Here is a 15,477-nt window from a genome sequence, read left to right as displayed (position 1 = left end):
TGAATTTCCTCAATGAAAGGCATTGGTTTTCTTTCACTTTTAGGGAGGGTGATGTGTAGATTAGCCATATTTTTTAAAATCCACAGATTTTTGTGTCTGAGTAACTTCTAAGTCCAAAATTATAATGGGTTTAGTACTAGCACCAATAGTAGTATGACTGCTCTTCCTGTGTCTTATACCCAGGAATACTCAACGATTCCCATGGATAAAGGAGACTGGAGTCTTAAAAACTCAAAAGGAAAGGAGCCTCGGGGCACCTGGATGGCTTAGTCGGTCGGATGCCAACTTTGGGTCAGGTCATGATCTCGTGGTTCATGAGTTTGAGCCCCGCGTGGGGCTCTATGGTGACGGCTCAGAGCCTGAAGCCTGCTTGGGATCCTGTGTCTCTCTCTCTGCTCCTCCCCTCTCATGCCTGTCTCTATCTCGAAAATAAACATTAAAAAAAACAAAAACAAAAAAAACTAAAGGAGCCTGTCTTCACCTTCTCTCCAGTGCACCAGCAAGAAGTAATTCCCTACTCTGGGGGGAATGAGCAGAAGCAGCATTATCCCATCTAGAATGGGAAAACCAGACCCTTGGGACTCAGAGGTCTTCCAAGATAAGCCTGCTAAACTGCATCAATCCAAGGAGGATTTAAATGCTTTCGCCTGTTTTCTCTGTGTCAGAAGTGAATCACATTGAGATGAGAAGGAGGTCTAGCAACAAGAGCAAGCATCTCGCATGAGGTCAGCTGGCATAGCCTACTCTAGATACTTGAAGTCTAAAGATAGCAACTGTCTCTGGAGTTAGCACAACTTTGAATTATAAAGAACAGAGATTTGAGATTAGAAAGAAGCCTTGCATTTAAAAACAGATGGGTTTCTCATGGGGCGCCTGGGTGGCGCAGTCGGTTGAGCGTCCGACTTCAGCCAGGTCACGATCTCGAGGTCCGGGAGTTCGAGCCCCGCGTCAGGCTCTGGGCTGATGGCTCGGAGCCTGGAGCCTGTTTCCGATTCTGTGTCTCCCTCTCTCTCTGCCCCTCCCCCGTTCATGCTCTGTCTCTCTCTGTCCCAAAAATAAATAAACGTTGAAAAAAAAAAAAAAATAAAAAAAATAAAAAAAAAAAAAAAAAAAAAAATAAAAACAGATGGGTTTCTCTTCATTTCTAGGGAAATTAGGAATGCCTTGATGCTGCTACTGATAGAATTGACTTCTCCTATTAGCATACTACAAGGTTGATGCTGGGTCATTTGTGCTTTATTGCTCTGTAAAAATCCAAAATCTTTAAGTGCTCTGAACTGTAAAAACCCAAGCAAACTGAAGAAGCTCCTTTGTCCACATCCCTCATCATCTTCCCCTTCCCCTCTTCTACTTTGCAACAAGCACTTTCTGATTAAAAGGCGGTCACCCATAAAAAGCGTGCAGAAGCCCAGCAAATGTAGGTAATGTATTTTTTCCTCTTGGAAAATGAGTGGACTCTCAACCTATTACCCCATCTAGCGGCACACCAGTTTTTCAGATCTCCAGCCAGCTTTCTAGGTGGTAAGCAGTGCATAAGAACTCACTCGTAATTTGAACAAACCTGTCTTGGGCATCTATGTTATGAGCTGTCAGATGTACTGGTCAGAATCCATCACCAAGAGTTTAGGGCCAAAGGCCATGGTCTAGACCTCACATGCGCAAAGGCCAATGTACATAGTTCAGTTAAGTGTAGGCTGTGATATCTTCCCAACAATACACTGGCAAGACTGAAAGAAGTTCTTCACAGTGCCTATAGTGGACTTTGACATACATTTTTATAAATCTTATGACTGTCTTGTGAAAAACCTACTTACAGTGCACTGTATTTTTGTGTTAAAAGAATTGATTGTTCATAGATATACCTATGGACACACATACTTTTTTTTTAATATTCCACAACTTTTAACCCTATTTTAGCATCTCTCCATTTGTGAATGTACCAGGTGTCTCAAAATATGGAAGTGACCCAGACATCCCTGAGAGTATAAAATAATAAAGATAGCATTAAACCATGGAAGTGACATCATTGTTTTCTAGCACTTAACTCATCTCAAAGTAACAGTTATTACCCTTTTCCCCCCCCCTTTTTTTTAAATCTCTACCAAAGGTTTCTTATTGATTCTCTTTATAATGGCATGATGGCATTTCACTGTAGTTTGGAACTGTATTCTGCTGCACTTTAAATTCCCCCAGCATCAATATCCCTCCATTCTCTCTTGACCTATTGGTGTAAGTAAAAACAGAGTCATTGACCATCTTTTTATACTGGCTATTCCTTACCTTTCTGCAGTATGTGCGGACAGAGTACATCACTTATAGATGTTGAACAAATGTTGCTCAAATTGAACCAGTCAAGCAGATTCATATGCCAAATATAAATATACATATACATTAATATACACATACATATATACACATGCACACAGAGCCTATTGAGCAAACTATTTCTTCCAAGACACTTCATGTATATTATTTTGCAAAATTCCTGTAAAGTTGTTTTTATTATCCTTGATTATACAGCTGAGGAAACTAAGTTTCAGAGAGGCTAAGTGACTTGCCCTAGGTCTCACTGCTAATAAATTACAGAGTTGGGACTTATGCCCAAGCACACCTGACCTCAAAGCCAAGTTTTTGGCTCCAGACTCCCACGTAGTGTCTCACCTTTGGACCTGGGGCTAGATTTGGCTGCTCTTAATTGCCGATGGGCTCCATATGTACTTTCTGATGAAAACAATTCTTAGCTATGAACAATTCTACAGAGAATTTGAAAAAATGAAGAGTAAATCTGGAGAGGTCAGGGCTTTGAAATTTTTTCTCATCATATTTCTTGAAAGTAATTGCCCAGGAAGATAAGGTGGTACTTACTTCCAGTAAAACTGTGACAGTCCCAGAAATGCTGACTCACTTGTAATGGAGCGTCATTCCTGGAACTGTGTCCTACACACAGTGTCCTGTCCGAGCTGGAGCAGGCATGAAAGGGCCTCTCTGACCATGGCACCTCTTCCTGCTCACTTCAGCAAAGTTGTTCACGGGACACCTGTCTGCTTGCCGCTCACATGACATGTCTGCTCTTAGCCACCACTTCCCTGGCTGCATTCTAAAACATGTAGCTACCAGGACATGTGTTTTATTTAAAAAGAACAAAGTTTGAAATGAATAACTGACTTTGTCTCCTTTACTACTTTAGCATTTCATTGTTTGGATGATTTTACCCCTACTTCATTTCTGTGTCAGTGACTTTTATGAGTTCTGCCCCTACATCATATAGAGCAGGAAGCAGACCTCTAGCCAACTCTACCTCTCCAAAACTCCCTGCCCAATAATTTCTAGTATCCCCCCATGGACAAGCTTTATAAAGATTCATGTCCATTCTATCGCTTCTCATTCTCTCTTCCATATTCAGCCTTCAACCCACAGTTTCACCGACTATGGGAAAATGGAATCACTCATGCACCTCCAAGAAGTGATGTTGAATGGATGTTCCATTCCTTATTTATTTGGCCTCTGCAGTGCTTGGGACCATTCACTATTCCCTCCTTGAAACTTTCCTATCCTTTGAGTTCCTCGGTATCATTCTTTTCTTGTTTTCCTCCTATTTGACTGATCCTCCTTCCCATTTTCATTCACTTGATATCATTCATTATTCTTTTTCCTCCTGCATATTGAATGTTAATCATTCACAAGATCCTGCTCTTGCACTTTTAACTGCGTTCTCCGTAGGTGACCTTATTCTTAAGACATTCTTATAATGTGCCCATTGTTCTGTGTCTGCCAAATACTAGAATCATATTAAGGGCAAAGATCACCCCAATCTTGGCCTGGAGCATAAAAATTGTTACTGGTAACAATTAGCTATTGAATGCAGCATATATCTATCTCCAGCCCAGGCCTCCCTCCTGAGCCCCAGACAATCAGTATGTACATGTGTACATGTGTCTATACATATTATATGTCTGCCTATTGGACTACAGGCATCTCACATTTATCTTACCCAAAAGTGGGTATTTTCAACTGGCCCCTACCTCTTCCTTATCTTTGGTTCTCTTCTTCAGTAAATGGCACCATGCAAATCAGATACCCTGGTGGTTGTCTTTAAGACACATTCTTCATCCACATACCCTCTCCCCATATCCAATTATGAAATCCACATATTTTTCTCTTCTAAACCTTTCAAATCTACCCTTTCTCCTCCATCCACTCATGCTACCACTACCTGAGTTCAGGCCTTCATCGTTATGTAACCACCATGGCCCTTCTAACTGGTCTAACTCTTCACTCTGAATACCTCCATGCATTCTCTACATTGCTGTCAGAATGTTTTCTCTGAAAGTGAACCCAATCATGTGCAGTTATATACCCAGTATTAAAGGTACCTGAATTTGCCCTTTCTCTGTCCTTATAAGCACTGCAACAGGCACATTTCGTGAATGGGGCACTGAGGGTAAATGGGTGGCTCAGTTGGTTCAGTGTCCAACTCTTCATTTTGGCTCAGGTCATGATCTCAGGGTTTGTGAGACTGAGCTCTGCATCAGCAGAGAGCTCTGTCAGCACAGAGCCTGCTTAGGATTCTCTCTCCCTCTGTCTCTGACCCTCTCCTGCTCGCTCACTCTGTCTCTCAAAAAATAAAAATAAAAACTAAACTAAATTGAAAAAAATATAATGCTGTATTTTGTGGAATCTTACACGCATGCATAATTTACCTGGTGGGTAATTAAGTGGGGCCAATATATATACCCAACCCTTAGCGTCCTTGCCTCAATGAGCAATACAAAAATGGATATACAACAAATGTTTTGTTAATGAATAAATGGGTGACTTTCCTAATTCATGAGTTCTGAGGGCAAAGATTCTGGATACGGTCTCAGAAGTCATTTTATCTATCTAGGCTTCAACCTTCTATTGCTCTGATAGTAGCTAATACTAAGTTAAACCATATGCAAATGTCATCTTTAAAAGTGAAAAACACATAAATATTGGCAATTTTCTATGGTTCGGTCTTCTATGAGGATTCCACACCACCTTCAAATAAATGAAGAGGAACTTGTAAGAATCAAGTTCTGTTCAAATGCCTAATGCCTAAGTCCCAGGAGGAGAAGCAGATCCCTACCTCTGGCTAGTGCTTCCAACCTCCTTAATATTCTTAATCATTCAATGGGGGCTGGGGCTGCCTTGAAGTTGTCACAGATCAATTAAATCCTGGGCGCTTCCGAGGTGACATTCAGATTAGTGGGAGGGTGAAAAGAAATCAATTCTTATTTTTCAGCCTTCAGGTGCCCACAGATTCCTGGTGTGAATAGTGAACTCTCATTTCAAACACAAAGGCAAAGGTGGCCTCTCTTTTCAGGGCCACTAGCTGATTGCTGAGGTGATGCATGGAAGAATAGGAACCCCGGGGGTCTTGCCTTGCCATTAAGGACTCTGACACAAAAAGACCTCTTTATACCAGCAGTGAGAGAGAGGGGAGGACGGAATTCCTATTTCACCAATCCTTGAAGTAAAATCACCTTGAGAATTTGGGCTTCAAACAGGGATAAGAGCACCAGCTTTCATTATCCAGCCAACACGTGAAGGGAAGAAATGCTTTCTGTGGAAGAGTGTCGCTTCAGAGGGGTGAGGGGAAGGAGGGATGAGTCAGGGTGAGGCAGGTGAATTCCACCATTTAATAAGCAATCACCCCTGACCTGCCAGACACAGATAGTGTAATTCCTGAATGGTTAAGTCAAAGCGAAAGAGCAGGTAATTAGACAGCAAGCACTAGAGCATTGAGGAGCGTTACATTTCCAGGGTTTGCACTGAGAGCAAATTGGATATATGTGCTATGCTTCTAATATATTCTGTTTTCTAATTAGCAATCAGGGCTGATTTGTCAGTCATTCCACCTGTAATGCATAAAGCACCGGAACATAAGGAGGGGGGGGAGCAAGTTCAGAAAATCAATTATGCTTATATTTACATTCCCTCAAGGCTGAGGCGTTACAAAAAAATGCCGAAATATTATCTTTCTCTTTACAAAGGAGCAGAAAGGAAAGGTGAGATTGCAATTCAATATAGTGAATAAATCTCTGGCTGTTTGGGGAGAGGTACAATAGCTGAATATTTATGAGATTGATGATGGGAAAAGCACTTCACATGGTCAGCAATTGTGGAAATAGTCTGCCATTTTTAAAGAGCATAGGAACAAGTGCATGTTTAAGAAATATAGACTCATCCTTTATATATGGGGAGTTAACAGGAAATGTTTTAAAACTCAGCCTTTTGTTGGCTGGTGGGTGGCAGAATGGGAATTTCTCATCACCCTCAAATAGCCACGTGGGTGTAACTATGCCCTTACAAGGGGTGGCATATAAATTCCTTCCAGGCTTCTCAAGAGGGGACTCTAAACTTACTCAGCTTCTCCACTTCCTCGGCTCATATTCGTTCTGCAACGAAAGCATCGGCGTTACTTTACCACCAGTCCATCCAAACTAGCGCTGCCTAGGCCCCGGGGGCCTCTTAATTTCCAACTCCGTGAATACTTCCCAGTACTCGTCCTATAACAGACTTCCCAGCGGTTGTCACCACTGATAACTCCTCCCTTCTTGCAAGGCTCTCGCCTTTGGTTTCTGGGATACCGCATTTTTTTTTTCCATTTTATCTCCTTTATGGGTGTTTTAGCTATACCTCTGTATAATTTTTTCTTAGTTGTTCCAGTGACAATAAGCATCCTTACATTGTCACAATTTACCTTGAACTGTTAATCATTTCAGATGTGTAACAATATTATGTTATATTTCCATTTCTTCTCGGTTGTCCTTTATGTTATTGCTGGCATAAATTTCTACTTGTATTATAAATCTTACCATCCATTTTTATTATTTTTGCTAAAATAAGTTTGTATCGGCCACTCCGCTTGTGCTCTCTTCTGTGAGCTTCTCTTCATCTGCACGTGTCTTAAATATTGGTGCTCCCTGCCTCAGCTGCACGTTTCCTTTGAATGCTATTTGTTTCTAACCGTATTGTTTTAAGTGCCACTGGCAGGCCAAAGATGCCTACATCTCCACCTCTTGTTCTCATCAGCTATCTGCGCCTCAGGCTGCATGCCGAACGTCCAGATGGACATCCCTGCTGAAAAATTCCCCAGCGCTTTACACTGTCATGTTGCAAGTAGAACTGGTTATCCTTCCAGCACCCAGCCCGGCTCTCCCTCTGGCCCTCTCTGACTGCTGTTTGCTGTTTGTGTCAGGAACCCCCTGCGATAAGTCCCCAAAGACTCCCACTTCCTGTTCATGCCTGTTCATGCCCTCCCATTGACCGTGACCGTGTGTTAGACCTAGTGATCTGCTTCTAACAAATGGAATGTGGCAACAAGTACCTCCAAGATTTGGTTGCTGAAAAAGACGGTGGCTTTCTTCTTGCTTGCTCTCTTCCTCTCTCTCGCTGGCTCTGAGGAAAGCCGGCTACCATGGTGTGCACTGCCCTATAGAAAGCCTCACATGACAAAGAACTGACATCACCAGACAGCAGCCTGGGCGTACCCGAGCCATGTGAGTGAGGTTACTGGCAAATTCTCCCTGAGCTGAGCCTTGAGATAGCTCAAGCTCCAAACACCCGGAGAGTCGCTTTGCAGAGCTTTACAGAGTTTGATCTAGTTTATATACTATAGGAATTCACTATTTAATGCTATTTTTCACTTCAAAATAGCAAAAAAGTATATCATAATATCCTTTCTGAGACTAGATTTAAATGCTAATAACTTGTTTAAATTTTTATTTTAAAATAATTTTAGACTTATAAAAAAATCTGAAAAAAAAAACAGTTCAAAGTTCATGTATGCCCTTTACTCTTCTTCTAATGTTAGTAACTTATGTAATTTATTTACATAGTTTAATGAACAAAACTGGGACATTAACATTGTAACAATACTATTAACTAAACTAGAAAACATATTCAAATTCCATCAGTTTTCCCCCCTAAAGTCCTTTATCTGCTCCCAGATTGCCTCCTTAGTTTTATAATCTGTGGCAATTCCTCATTTTTTCTGTGTGTGTGTGTGTGTGTGTGTGTGTGTGTGTGTGTGTTCTTGACAGAATACTGGCCAGTAATTTTGTAGAATGGAGCTTAATTTGTTTTTTCTCATGTTTTCTTATGATTGTACTGACCTAAATCTTTGGGGCAAGAACACAGCATTAAGTGCCATTTGGCCTTCTCAGTGTGTATTAGAAGGTCATGCCTTATTAGTTGTGATGTTAGCCTTGATCGTTGGCTTAAGTAGTGTCTGCAAAGTTTTTCCATTCTAAAGCTACTGTGATTCCCTTTGTAATTAATTAACAGATAGTTTGAGATTGTGCTAATATCCTGATTTTCCTCAAACTTTTGCCCCATCATTTTAGCGTCTATCTTAGTGGATCTTACTTCTGGATTTGCTCAGGAATGATTTTGTATTTCCTTCTATACTTTTTACTTGGATTTTTTTCTGCAGGAAGGTGCTATTCCTTCTCTTCGTGTATTTATTTGATTATTTATTTAATCAAATATCAAGTATTGACTCAAGGATGCTTATTTTATTGATTATAATGCAATGTTACCGTTATGTATTTTATTGTTCAAATTGCTCCATCTTTGGCCATTGAGAGCTCCTTCGGGTTAGCTCTTGTGTCCTGACAACATGCCATTCACCTTCATTCGAGCACTTCCTTTTTTCCTGACATCACAAGATACTTCACGCTCATCTTCTATTTTCTCTTCCCTAACCCTGAAATCAATCACTTTTCAAGGAGTTCCGATTTCTTTCATTTAAAAATCGTATTTATAAGCCAAGATTTTGCCCCCGGGAGTGTTTATGGCTTCTGGAGTATCATTACTTCTGTGCCCTCTCGGTGGACAAAGATGGGAAATATATATACGAATACTAACGCACACATGTACACATCTATATTTATTTCTACATCTATCTACATTTTTAAAAAAAAAACATGAGTTCATATTGATACTTATGATTTGAATCCAACACGATGAGGTTCATTCGAGCCCTTTCTCTTTATATTTCTGTAACTTCTGTCCCCAGAAAGACCCAGATCTCATTATCTATAATACATCACTTATTTGTTCACTGCTAGTTTACCCCTAACGTAGTTACACTATTGCTCATCAATATCCTGAGGACAAACACTTACTAACTAGATAACAGCAATTTTATATCATTCATTTCATGTTTAGCCTCACAGTATCCAGTCAAAACATTGTTTCAAAGCTAGTTGAGCTCTTTTTTTATCCATTCATTTCAATGCAGTTATGTCTTTAATTTTTAATACAGTTTGGTTCATTTGCTACTGGTTACATTCGATTTTGGATTTCCTTCATTTCCTCTCTAACTTTATTTATTGAGGAGAAGGCATGTATGTGTCATTCTGCTATGGTTCTGGAGGTCACACCTATAATATTAAAACATATGTAGTATAATGTTTCTGTGTGTATATTTGTGTGTGTGCATATATGTATATACACACACACTCAGAGGAGTGTCTCCCCCTCTTCATCCCTACTAACCTGTTCCCACCATGTCTTCTTTCTGCATCTTTCCCTCCAACCTTTGCAGGGAACCAGTCTCTTTAGTTTCTCATTTGTCTTTCCTGTGTTTCTTTTGCACAGATATGCAGAGCCATATGTATTTTCTTATTTCCCCTCTTTCACACATGAAACATCGCATCCCATATACACTTGTTTGTAATTTTCCTTTCCACTTTTTTGTGAATATGTTCCAGAAATCCCTCCATAACAGTTCATAGAGATCTTCCTCATGTCTTTTTCTCTTAGCAGAGTATCCACTGTGTAGGCGTGCTATCATTTATTCAGCCACTCCCCTGGGTCCCAGGATTTAGGTTGTTTCGGTGTTTTGCAACTACAAACAATGCCATCGTAAGTAACACTGGCATATATGTTTTCGTATTTATTGGAAGCACATCTTCAAGGTAGATTCCTAGAAGTGGGATTTCTGGGTCAAAAAGCAAGTGCATAGGTAGATTTGTTACCCTCCAGAAGTTGTAGTGGCACACATTCTCACCAACAGTCTATGAGGGAGTGTCTGTGTCCTCACAGCCTCACTAGCAACATGTGTTGGCATACTTTATGATTTTTGCCACTCTGATAGTGAGAAATTATGCTTCAGTATTTTTTAATGTGCATTTCTCTATTTATAAGTGAATCTGAACATTTTTTCATATATTTGAGGGCTATTTACATATTTTTGTGTCTGCTCATGGTTTTTTCCCATTTTTCTAACAGGTCTTGGTCCTTTGTCTCTCCATTTCTGCAAGTTCTGTGTATATATATCTATCTGTATTTCTTTGTCTAGGGTATACAAAGTATAGAGGTATTTTGCCCTAGTGTGTCAGTCCTCCTTTGAGTTGTTTATTGTATGTGGGTTTTCTTGTAAGTAATCTTTTAATGTAGTCAGATGTTTCAGTTTTTTGCTTTTATTCCTCTTCGATTTTGAGCCATGGCTAGAGAGCTCTTCCCTACACGTTTAATAAGGTTAAAGGGGAATTCGCTCATGTTTTCATCACATATTGTGTGCTTTTATTGTTTACATACATATCCCTAAAACTTTTGGAGTTTATTTTTGTGTATAGTTGAGATACGGCTCTCATTTTATCTTCTGCCAAATGGCTACCCACTTGTCCAGCACCATTTATTAAAAAGTCCAGCTCTCCCCCAATGATCAGAGATGCTACCTAACAAACTAACTTCTAAATCCACGCCAGTGAAGAAACTATGAGAACCCTCAACAGGCAAGAAATTTCAAAAAAAAAAAAATTATTACAAAAAGCAGATAGAAGAGCACTGCAAAGGAAGCTGAGCTACAGATGCCATGCCTACAATACATACAGAGGAGAGATATTTTCTAATGATAAAAAAAAAATCATCAATACATAACAACTTTAAATGTGTGTTATTGTAGTGTGTCTCTTGACTGATTTTCTAATCTAACAAAATGTTATGGGTCTCATTTAACACAAAAGTTGGGTTGGAAAACCATTTCTCTGCTGTTCAAGAAATTGTTTTCATTTCAACCCAGAGAGCCAGAGGCATAATGGGGAGCTTCCAGCCACATCTACAGTAACATCTTAATATTCTTGATATACTTTAGGTCCTTGGGAAACAGCTGGATATAGTATTCATTTAATTTTTCCAGCTGTGAGTTTTTAGCTTTTGCTCTTGGCTTTTTAAAATTTTACCAATTCATTTCTATTCTTCAGATAATGAAAATATCATTTTTTTAAGGGAGTGGATGTGGGATAAAACATTTTATTCTGAAAGACCATGGAAAGCCAAGCTATATTACATAGGCAATTCAATTCCATGTTAGTCTTGATCACTGCTCTGCTTCCCACCCTGCAGAAGCATTGAATTTCAATAACACTTGGTGTTAATTACAAACCGGGTGATGAATTTTGTTATAAATAAGATCAGTTTGATATTTAGGAAACTCTCCAGAATCCAGTTTTAAGGTGTGCGTAGGATGGACAGACTAAGTAGCTAGAGTTCATACCAAAAGATTTATCCATGTCTCTGAGCTGTTGGAATCAGTGAGTCAGCTAAAGTCTTCTCTTCGTGTTTGTGAAATGTGTTTCCTCCAGGGAGTTCTCCTCACATTCATTATCTCATTAATCATCTACCTATTCCCTTGGAGAAAAGAAAATGGGTAAAAGTGGGTTATACTAGCTCTTTTATTCCCGTGAGGCTCAGAAAGAACAAATAATGTAGTAATTCAAATCTGTGGGAGAAAAAAATGCTGTCCTAAGAAGTATGTGGAGTAATCATATAGATTTCATTTTTAATCCCTACAAGTGATATTGAGAATAAAATGTGAACTCTGTCCAATGAGTATCATTCGTGTTAATTTGTAATTTAATGTAAAAAGAACTTTAGAGTACCAATGTTGATCAAAATTTCGACATAAAACCCAAACTTACGAGATTCTCTTCTAGCCAAGCCACTGAAGGCCATATCCTCCTGTGCATGCTATGGAGACTTACGATCTGCCTTAGATACAGATAAATCACTGAATTTCCTCATCTATAAAATGAGTCCTCTGGCCTTGCCCGTGCCTTTTTGCTCTAGGTACTTGGTACAAACGAAAGATTTTTTTTTAACGTTTGTTTCTTTGTTTATGGAGAGAGGGGGGGAGAGAGAGAGAGAGAGAGAGAGTGCACACACCTGGGGTGAGGGGCAGAGAGAGAAGGAGAGAGAGAATCCCAAGGAGGCTCTGCACTGTCAACGCAGAGCCCAATGGAGGGCTCAAACCCATGAACCGTGAGATCATGACCTGAGCCAAAGTCAAGAGTCAGACACTTAACCAACTGTTCCACCCAGGCACCCCCATTCCTTACTCTTTAAAAACAAAATAATTACATATTGGTGGTCTGCACATTATTGCAGGTTGAAGTCCCCAGAGGACTTTATGCCACAATGACCTCAGTGAGAATTTTAATAAAAATGAAAATATATCATGAAATACCTACCACTGTTTTGTGGCTTCTAATATTGATTTCTGATGATCCCAACCAATGAGGTTTTTATAGGTTGGCCACCATTTGAAGGTATTGAAAAGTTTATCACACTTATGAGAGAATGGAATTAATTAACATTTGGGGGATACTATCTTTGCATGCATAATTGTAATTATTCCTAACTCAACCAAAATAATGAAACATTATTACCCTCATTTTACAAATAAAATGAAGATACCGATAAAATTACAAAAGAAACTTAAACCCAGGATATCATAGCCAGTATGTGGTAGAGCTGAGATTTGAATTCAGGTCTTTTGATCCTTAAATACACCTTCTTTCAATACAAGGAACATTTTTCAGCGGTGACATATTTCATCTCCATTTGAATTATTGCAAATATCTTAAATTGTGTATTTCGCAAAATGGACATGCATCTATGTCTGTTGCTTGGGAAATACTGGGGTTCTGGGTAAGATGGGAGCAAATTCAACCTTCACAAGTAGAAGAGGGATAAATGGTATCACGTTCTGAGACAGGCATCCCTGGGGACTTTGCAGCTCATAGAGCTTCTCTGAAGAATGTTCCATGATTGTTCCATAACCTGCTATGTCTGTGAAAGGAGGTGTTGTGGGTATTTTTTATATATCCGGCAAAATAACAATGTTCAAGGCTAAAATTATTACTGCCATACAATATGACATTAGTTTTCAACTTTTATTTTGTCCCAACATCCCTGTGGTACGCAAGACGCTGATATCAGTGATGGTGGTGTGGTTCTCTGTTACACCCATTCACAGCCAAGTGGGAAATCTATCTGAATTCGGGGGGGGGGGGTCCCTAAAGTCCCTAGAGAAATTTGGAAGAGGTCCCGTCTTCAGATAATTTAGTTGTAGGAGTTGGGGGAGGTGGGAAGAGCCATACTCTCACCACTAAATAAATCCAGTCCTCATTAGAGCAGCCATGCTCTCACACAAATTATTAGAAATAAGAACCTGAAAAAATTAGATTCCTGTAATTGTAATGGCCTGATGCAGCCCCATCCCAGGGTACATAACTTGATAAGCACAGACAATACTTCAGTCCCAACTCTCCTCTCTGGGCCAACTGGAGCACACTCTCCACAACCACAGGCACCGATCCTGCTCAGGGACTATGAAAATACACGTCTCCACATTGCATTAGAAGTACAGAATGGCTCCAAACAAGTCCTGTTAAGATTAAAACCTCAATCTCTTTGCTACTCCATAATTATTAACAACTCAGTTGATTTACTTACACAACATTTAACCTAACTAGAAATTTTTAAAAGATACAAATTAAAATGATTTTTCACTTCTCTAGGGCACCTGGAGTGACTGAACCTGGGTGGTTCAGTCAGTTGAGCATCTGACCCTTGATTTCGGCTCAGGTCACGATCTCGAAGTTCAGGAGTTCAAGCTCCGCGTGGGGCTCAGTACTGACAGTGTGGAGCCAGCTTGGGATTCTCTCTCTCCCTCTCTCTGCTCCTCCTCCACTCATGCTTTCTCTCTTTCTGTCTCTCTCTCTCTCAAAATAAATAAATAAACATTTCAAAAAAGAATTTGTTAAAATAAAAATAAAAAAATAAAATGACTTTTCACTTCTCAGAATTGTGATTTTGTAAAGTTAAACCAATGCTAATGAAGGTAAGACAGGGTAACTCATACGTTGCTGCTGGTGGCTTGTGTATTGGTACAAACTTTCTGGAAAGCACTGTGGCAACATGATTCAAAAAAGTAAAAGTGAAAACTACATACTGTATAATTCTAACTATATGACATTCAGGAAAGGCAGAACTATGGAGACACTGAAAAATGTCAGTGGTTGCTAGGGGTTGGGGAGAAGGAAGGCATGAATAGGTGAAATAGAGAATTTTTAGGGCAGTGAGCCGGAGGACCCAAGATGGCAGAACAGCATGGAAGTTTTTTGTGTGTCTCGCGTCCATGAAATACAGCCAGACCAACACTAAACCATCCTACACACCTAGAAAACTGACTGTAGGATTAACACAACAATCTGCACAACCTGAACCACAGAATTCAGCAGGTACACAGCACGGAGAGGTGAACTTGGGGAGCGAGAAGCTGCAGGAAGGGAGGTGCTTTTGCAGGCAGAGAGAGGACGGAGACCATGGCGGGGGGGGGGGGGGGGGGGGAGAATACAGGGAAAGAACCCCTCCCCAAAAGCAGCCAGAGAGAAAGTGAAAAATAGCAAACAGCCGCAGGGACTAAACTAAAAAGGGAGAAAGGAGAAAGGAGAGGGTTTAAATTCCATTAAGACCGTAAACAAGGGGAGCGCAGAGGCTGCAACTCTGCAGCTCCATACCTGGCGGTGCTCTGGTGGGAAGGACGAATCCCCAGGAACAGAGTGGGGTCCGGGAGGTTCTCGGGGCCACACGGGGAAAAGCGGTTCCACTGCTGGAAGGACGTTTGGTAGAGACTGTTGAGGCCACCAGGTCCCAGCAGACCCCAGAGAACGGCCACGTTCGCTGGAGCTGGAACAAGGTCATTAAGGGTGAAGGCTGGTGCCAGATGTGTGTTGTGATTTTCCATTATCCCCAAAATGATGCTGCTACACTATCTTGCGAACTTTTTCTGGGGCAGAGTGGCACCTGGCCACAGTCTTGGGGCACCCGCAGCAGCAGGGTCCAGTGAGCGTTCCTGGGTGCAGCCGACATTAGGCCATTGCTCATTCGGCCATTTCTCGGTGAGACCCTCCCACAGAGGGGCGGAACGGGTCAAAGCTCCACAGTCCTTCAGAAGTAAGGGGCCAGGGAAAACAGCCGCATCTGGACAAAACTTGGGAGAGAGGTACTGCCTGGGGCCTGGTCACGGACAGTGAAAAAGCCGGGAGTGGACGAGAGCTGAAGACAGAGGAAGGGTGCTCGATTGCTGATCTGGGAGAACAGATTGGGTAGCTGAGCGACGTCATTTTCACCACTCCCGAGCATGCGCATACTCACCTATGA

At 40.8% G+C, this 15,477-nt stretch overlaps 1 long non-coding RNA gene across 4 annotated transcripts in view; it reads right to left on the bottom strand.

The window, feature by feature from the left end:
• LOC125175193 (uncharacterized) overlaps positions 1-14,896 on the bottom strand; it is a 256,162-nt gene extending 241,266 nt beyond the window's left edge. For all 4 annotated transcript variants that reach the window (XR_007155688.1, XR_007155687.1, XR_007155689.1 and 1 more), the window contains exon 1: positions 14,835-14,896. This is a non-coding gene — a long non-coding RNA (uncharacterized LOC125175193). The remainder of the gene's footprint in view (positions 1-14,834) is intronic.
• Between the last annotated feature and the right edge of the window lie 581 nt (positions 14,897-15,477).

Source organism: Prionailurus viverrinus, chromosome C2 (genome assembly GCF_022837055.1).
Source record: "Prionailurus viverrinus isolate Anna chromosome C2, UM_Priviv_1.0, whole genome shotgun sequence".
Classification (NCBI taxonomy): domain Eukaryota; kingdom Metazoa; phylum Chordata; class Mammalia; order Carnivora; family Felidae; genus Prionailurus; species Prionailurus viverrinus.
The sequence above is the reverse complement of the archived record's forward strand: the minus strand, read 5'-3'. Positions and strand labels throughout refer to the sequence as shown.